Below are 7,056 nucleotides of genomic sequence, written 5' to 3'. Positions count from 1 at the left end.
CTCCCTGAAAATCCAGCATGAAAAGACGCCAACACAGGTCCTTTGGGTTAGCCAGACAAAGGATGAGAAATTCATCTTTCCTGACTCAGAGGGCAGGGCCCTGCACTCAGACACTGGAATGCAGATGACAGTAGAGTCTGGAAGCAGGGCTGGACCTGTTCCGTGTCCCCCTCCACCAGCAGCCTCCCAAGTGTTTTCAGGGCCGACCTCTGTCCTGGGAGAGTTCCTGCTGTCTGGTGGTTGCAGTCACCCTCCGCCCTGCCTGGACTTTGTCCCTGTGACCACGTGTGCTTTGTGAAAACGCAGAGAAAGCCAAAGGCCTCTTAGACCAACGTTTCTCGTCTCTTCTCCTCAGCAGCATTTTACCTTAGTAACCACTCTCTTCTAAAAATCCACTTTCCTTTTTGGGGTTGTGGTATCTCTTGTCTAATTTGTCGTTTATTTATTTACTCCATTGGCAAATATTCACTGAATGCCTACTGTTGCCAGGCATAGGTGGGCTCAAGGATAAGACCCCTGGTCTCTACATCCAGCTTCTTTTTTTAAAAATTTCATTTATCATAATTATTATTTTTTAATTTGCTACAGGGCACAAGCACTCATCAGAGAGAGAGAGAGGGAAAGTGAGAAAGCAAGCTTCCAGGTCCGGGACTCCAACTGCATTGGCCTCGAGGGAGTCCAGAATCTCAACCACCGCGCCCCCTGGTGGTCTCTCTGCCTTCAGCTTCTTACCCACAAGGGAGCTCCTCTTTTCCTGCTGTCCTCCACCTCCTTCAGAACCCCTTCTGTTTCAGCTCCCACAGCTGTCATCTCCTGAGGCTTTTTCCTTTGGTCTTCACATCTTTACACCCGTGACTCCAACAGCACTACTGCGCGGACATCGTCCTTAAATCCTATTCCAATCTAAAACTCTCTCCTAACCTCCAGAACTGATGTTTCAACAACTGACCTACTGGCTCTCCCTGGATGTCACACTAGTAAGTCAATTACCACGGGCCATCCACCGAACTCTTCAGCGTCCTCTCCCCTTCACACCATACTGCCTTGCTTTCCACTTCTGACCGCCTTCTCCGGATTTCAACAAAGTGCTCTTCAAAAAAATTTTTCCCAGGTTTTTGCTATAGAGTGCATGCACTCTCCAGAGAGACAGACAGACAAAGAGGGAAAGTAGGAATCATCCCCCAGGGGGATGGCATGCTGCAATCCCTTCTCCTCCATTCTCCTCTTGGGCTTTTGAGCATGCATGCACACACACCCGGAGGGATTTTCAAGTGGTCAGGTCTGGGACTTGAACCATGCAAGCAGCCATATGGGAGCCCAGTGCCTCAGCCACCATACCACCTGCTGGCCTCCAAAACGCTCTGTGCCCAGGTATCCAAGATAAAAATATCGGTGTATGTGGCCCTTTATCTGTGCTCTGCCCTTCCATCCCATATCAATAGTCAATATCTGTGGATTCCCCAGCCGTGCGGTATCCCATGAATTCATTTCCATTGCTAGCATTACCTGACTGAGGATCTCCTGAACTGCCCATGGCTTCCTTCATGCTTCTCCATGCTTCTGCTTCTCATTTGTCCCCTTTTTTGTTTTTGCACAGGGCACCTGTGCTCACCAGAGAGAGAGGGGGAAAGTGAGAAATCACAGCCATGCTGGAATCCCTTCTCCTCCATTCTCCTCTCGGGATTTTGGGCACAGTCACACTCACACTTGGCATATTTTTCCATGTTGCCAGGTTGGGGGCTTGATCCATGCACTCAGCCATGTGGGATCCAGCCACCACACCACCTGGCTGGCCCCTGACTTGTCCCCTTTTTTTTTTTTTTTTGGAGGGGGTTTTTTTTTTTTTTTTTTCTATAGGGCACGTGCACTCACCAGACAGAGAGAGAGACATAGAGACAGAAAGTGAGAAATCACCCTCATGGCCACGCCGCAATCCCTTCTCCTCCATTCTCTCAGGATCTTGGGCACGCACGCACATGCACCCGGCGTGAGTTTAAGACACCGGGTCCGGGACACAAACCGCGGTCAACTACATGGGAGTCCAGTGACATAGCCATTATGCTAACTGCTGGTCCCAGCTCTTCCCCTTTTTAATGCAGAGTCTTCAGCAAGCCTTTCTCTTGCCTGAAAAGCCTTCACAGGCCCAATATAGTCATCAAAATAAAATGCAGAATCCTAGTGCTGGTATCCAAGGTCTTGACCAAACAGCCTGGTCCTTCCTCACACTTTCTCTATTTTCTAAACACAAACCATGAACTTCAGGAGACTGAGCAGCTAGCTGTCTTCTTTTTCAGTTTGCTCTGCTGCCGACCTGCTTCCTAACCCATGTATCTCCTAGTTCAAAGCCCTTCCCAAATCTTTTCTATTCCATGAAGACTTTTTCTTCTCTCTCTCTCTCTCTTTTTTTTTTTGTTTTTTTTTGGAGAGATTTTTGCTATAGGGCGCATGCGCTCACCAGACAGACAGAGAGACACAGAGACAGAAAGCGAGAAATCACCCCCCAGGGGGGATGGTCACGTCGCAATCCCTTCTCCTCCATTCTCCTCTTGGGATCTTGGGCACACATGCACAGGCACCCGGCATGAGTTTTAAGCCACCGGGTCCAGGATGTATTCCGCGGTAGACTACATGGGAGTCCAGCAACATAGCCATTATGCTAACTACTGGTCCCATCACGAAATTTTTTTAGAGAGAAATTTTCGTGATGGGACCAGTAGTTAGCATAATGTCACTTCTGAAGAACAGCTGTCTAATCACATGCCACCATTGTCTAAACCACTATCACTCACTTCATCGGAGTCCAGGGCTCCTAACCACCATGCCGCCTGCTGGCCCCAGCAAGACATTCTTAAATTATCATACATTCCATAAAATTTCTGTCAGGGCCAGCAGGTGGTGTAGTGGTTAAGACGCTGGACTCCCTTGGGGCCAGCAGATGGTGTATAGAAAAGAGGAGAAGGGATTGTGGCATGGCCATTTCCCCCTGGGGAGTGATTTCTTGCTTTCCCTCTCACTATCTCTGTTTCTCTCCTTAAGCACCAGCACCAGAAAGGTAAAAATCTCTAAGAAAAGACGCTGGACTCCCACATGGCCAATTGTAGTTCATGTTCTAAACTGGACCCAGTGGCTTGTAACTTCTAGGCGCGGTTGTGTATGTGCTCAAAATCCCAAGAAAAAGCAGTTAGTGTAATTGCTATGTCACTGGACTCCCATATAGTCGACCGTGGTTTGCGTCACGTACCTGGTGGCTTAGAACTCATGCTGGGCGTGTGTGCATGCGTGCCCAAGATCCCGAGAGGAGAATGGAGGAGAAGAGATTGCAGCGTGGCCATCCGCCCGAAGGTGATTTCTCACTTTCTGTCTCTCCGTCTCTCTCTGTCTTTCTGGCAAACGCATGCATCCTATAGCATAATAGCATAAACAAAAAACAAACAAACAAACAAACACACAAAAAACTTAGATTTTTTCATACCATATACCAAAATTAACTTGATTTATTAATTTAAAAATTAATTAAGGGTCCAGCATGTGGCATGATGGTTAAGGTGTTGGACTTACACATGGCCAACTGTGGTTTAAGTCCCGCACCTGATGGTTTACTTTCTTACTTTCTCTCTCTTTCTCTCTCTCTCATGCCCTATAGCAAATTAAAATAATAATAATAATAATTAAAATGTTAAAATGTAATTAAAACAATGAAAAAATTGTATGACATGGAGAGGTGATCACAAAGCACGTATTTAATTTTTTTTCTTAATATTGTTTTTTAATTTGATCAGACAGAGACAGAGAGAAAGAGAGAGAGGAAAAGTGAGAAAGCAAGCCGCCAGGTCTGGGACTCAAACCATGGTCGGCCATGTGGGAGTCCAGGGCCTTTAACCCCACATCACCTGCCAGCCTCTCTGGATTTGTTGTTGTTGTTGTTGGAGAGGATTTTGCTATAGGACAAGTGTGCTTGCCAGAAAGATAAACAGAGAGACAGAAAGCGAGAAATCACCACCCAGGGGGGATGGCCACACTATACAATCCCTTCTCCTCCAGTCTCCTCTCAGGATCTTGGGCACACATGCACATGTGCCCAGTGTGAATTTAAGCCACCAGGTCCAGGCTCGAACCATAGTCGACTACATGGGAGTCAAACAACATAGCCATTACACCAACTGCTGGTCCCCTGGATTTTTTTTTAACAGTAAAAATGTATTGGTTCTGGGTTAGCCTCTAGCCTGGTAGTGCACATACTCTCTGGCAAAATTTTTAAAAAGTGTTGATTATGAAAAAGTAAGAAAATACATTTAAATATATATGATTCAGCTATTTCAGTAGGAGCAAGATATTCTCATTTTAAAAATTATTTTATTTTATTCATTTCCCCCCCATTTTGGCACTTGCATTCACTGGAGAAAGACAGACAGAGACAGACAAAAGGAAAGTGAGAAATCATCCACCGGGGGGGTGGCCATACCACAATCCCTTCTCTTCCATTCTCCTGAGATACTGGGCAAGCACACACATGCACCCAGCATGATTTTCAAGCTGCCAGGTCTGGGACTCAAACCATGGTCAACCATGTGCCTTAACCACTATGCCACCTGCTGGCCCATATTTTATTTTATTTTTAATTGCAAAAGGCACATACTCTTGTCAGAGAGAGAGAGAGGGAGAGAAAGAGGAAGAAAGCATTCCCCAAAGAGATGTGGTCATGTCACAATTCCTTCTCCATGTCTCCATTTTACCAGGATTTGGGGCATGCATGCACATGTGCCCCACATGATTGTCAAGCCTCTGGAACCAGTCTTTGAACCAAGATAGTCTATGTGGGATTCAGCTTCCTTCATTATTAAGCTATGGGGCTGGCCTTAGTAGCCTCTTTTTTTAAAAAATTATTTATTTTATTTTATTTATTTATTCATTCATTCATTTTAATTTGACCAGAGAGAGAGAGAAAGAGATGGAAAGCGAGATAGCAAACCACCAGATCTGGGACTCAAACCAGTTATGGTCAGTTATGCGGGAGTGCCCAGCACCTTAACCACCACGCCACCTGCTGGTCCCCAGTATCCTCTTTTTTAAGAATAAAATCTAATATGTCCTATTGTGAGGCATATTGTTTTTCACTGAGCACCAAAGATTTCTCAAGTTCTTTGTAAATTATATTATTTAATCTTTCATAGTAATGTTATAGAACAGATAATATAAATATAATGCCAATGTAAATATAATATTTTCCATTCTAGGAACCAGCAGTTGGCGTAACGGCTATGTCGCTGGACTCCCATGCAGTTGACTGAGGTTTGAATACCAGATCCAGTGGGTTAAACTCATGCCGGGCACGTGTGTGTGCGTTCCCAAGATCCTGAAAAGAGAATGGAGGAGAAGGGATTGCGGCGTGGCCATCCCCCTGGGCGGTGATTTCTCACTCTCTGTCTCTCTGTCTTTCTAGCAAGTGCATGTACCCTATAGCAAAAACCTCTCAAAAGATTTTTCTATTCTAAAAAGAAAAAAAAAATTCCATTCTACAGATAAGGCAATTAAGGCCCAATGTCAATCAACTAATAAGCATCAGGACTGGGATTTGATCTGTCTTTAAAGTCCATGCCCTTGTTTTATTTTTACTTATTTATTTATTTTAAAATTTTGCCAGAGGATGCATATGCTCACTGGAAGAAAGCGAGAGAGAGAGAGAGAGAGAGGTGAGAACACATCTCCCCTTTATGGGAACTGGTCACACTGCAATCCCTTCTCCTCCACATCTCCCTATTTCGAGATCTGGGGTATGCATGCACGCATGCCCAGAGTGTTTATCAAGCCACTGGGTCTGGGATTCAAACCACATGTTCAGCCATGTGGGATCTAGCTATTCCAAATACCACTCCACGGGCTAGCATATGCCCTTATTTATAATACTACCAGATTACCAGGAACAATGTCTCCGAGTGAGAACCAGTTAAGTCAGTTCATTCATATAATGCAATACTCTGCAGTCATTAAAATAAAAATATTTTTCATTTGCTGATAAGAAAATGTCTCTAAGATAGAGGGTTAAATGGGAGAAAATACTCAATAAGGTATTGAACATGTGTAGACCCTGGTACCATTTATGTTAAAGAAGCCCACATATTTGTTTTATTTTTTATATGTATAAAAACAGGAATAACAGAAGCTTAACCACAGGGTTATTTGGGGTGAGGAAGCTAGAGGAAGAATTGGAAAAAGAAAGCTACATATACCATTTCATCTTGTTGTCAGTTTTGAACCATATAACTTAATTATTTGAAAAGCAAATACACAAAATCATATTAAAACCAAAATTAGGGGCAGCAGATGGTGTGATGGTTAAGGTGCTGGACTCCCACATGGTTGACTGCAGTTCGAGTCCCAGACCTGGTGGCTTACTTTTTCACTTCCCTTTTCTCTCTGGTCAAATTTTAAAATACTACTACTACTACTAATTAATAAAATGAAATAAATCATTTAAAAATTAATAAATAAGTAAAACTCCCTTCCTTTCCATTCTACCACGCGCCTTTCACATTTCTGGCAGGCAGTCTGTGTCCCCCTTTCAGTGAGCTGCACAGGGTAAACCAGCGTCTGGACTACGTGGGGCCCTAAGGATGGCTCAGCACAGGGGCCCTGCCAGCCTGCAGCACCAGGCCAAGCACACCCTCTTTCTTTATTCCTGATTTAAAAAGACAAAACCATAGGCAAACCCACTCGTCAGCATTTCTGAAGCCAGTTGTTAACCAATACTCTTCCTGGCCTTTACTCTCCCTCTTTTTTTCCTTTTTCCAGAAAACCCTGGAAAGCCCTGCAATGACTTTGCAAAGTGCTTTAGTAGCACCAGCTGCCTTGTTTTCCTTCTCTCCTTTGGCCTGTGTCATCCTCTCCGCAACTACTGCAGTCAGACTTCCTGCCAGCTCGCCTGCTGGGTTCATCTGTCTTAAAGAAACAAAACCAAAACCCGGTGTTTTCACAGAACCTAGGAACCTCAAATTAGAAATTATTCTGCCCAATTCCCCACCCAGAGCAGACTGTCCCAGTTGTAAAATTTAGCAGGGT

This window comes from Tupaia chinensis, unplaced genomic scaffold (genome assembly GCF_000334495.1).
Source record: "Tupaia chinensis unplaced genomic scaffold, TupChi_1.0 Scaffold000316_1, whole genome shotgun sequence".
NCBI lineage: Eukaryota > Metazoa > Chordata > Mammalia > Scandentia > Tupaiidae > Tupaia > Tupaia belangeri.
The sequence above is the reverse complement of the archived record's forward strand: the minus strand, read 5'-3'. Positions refer to the sequence as shown.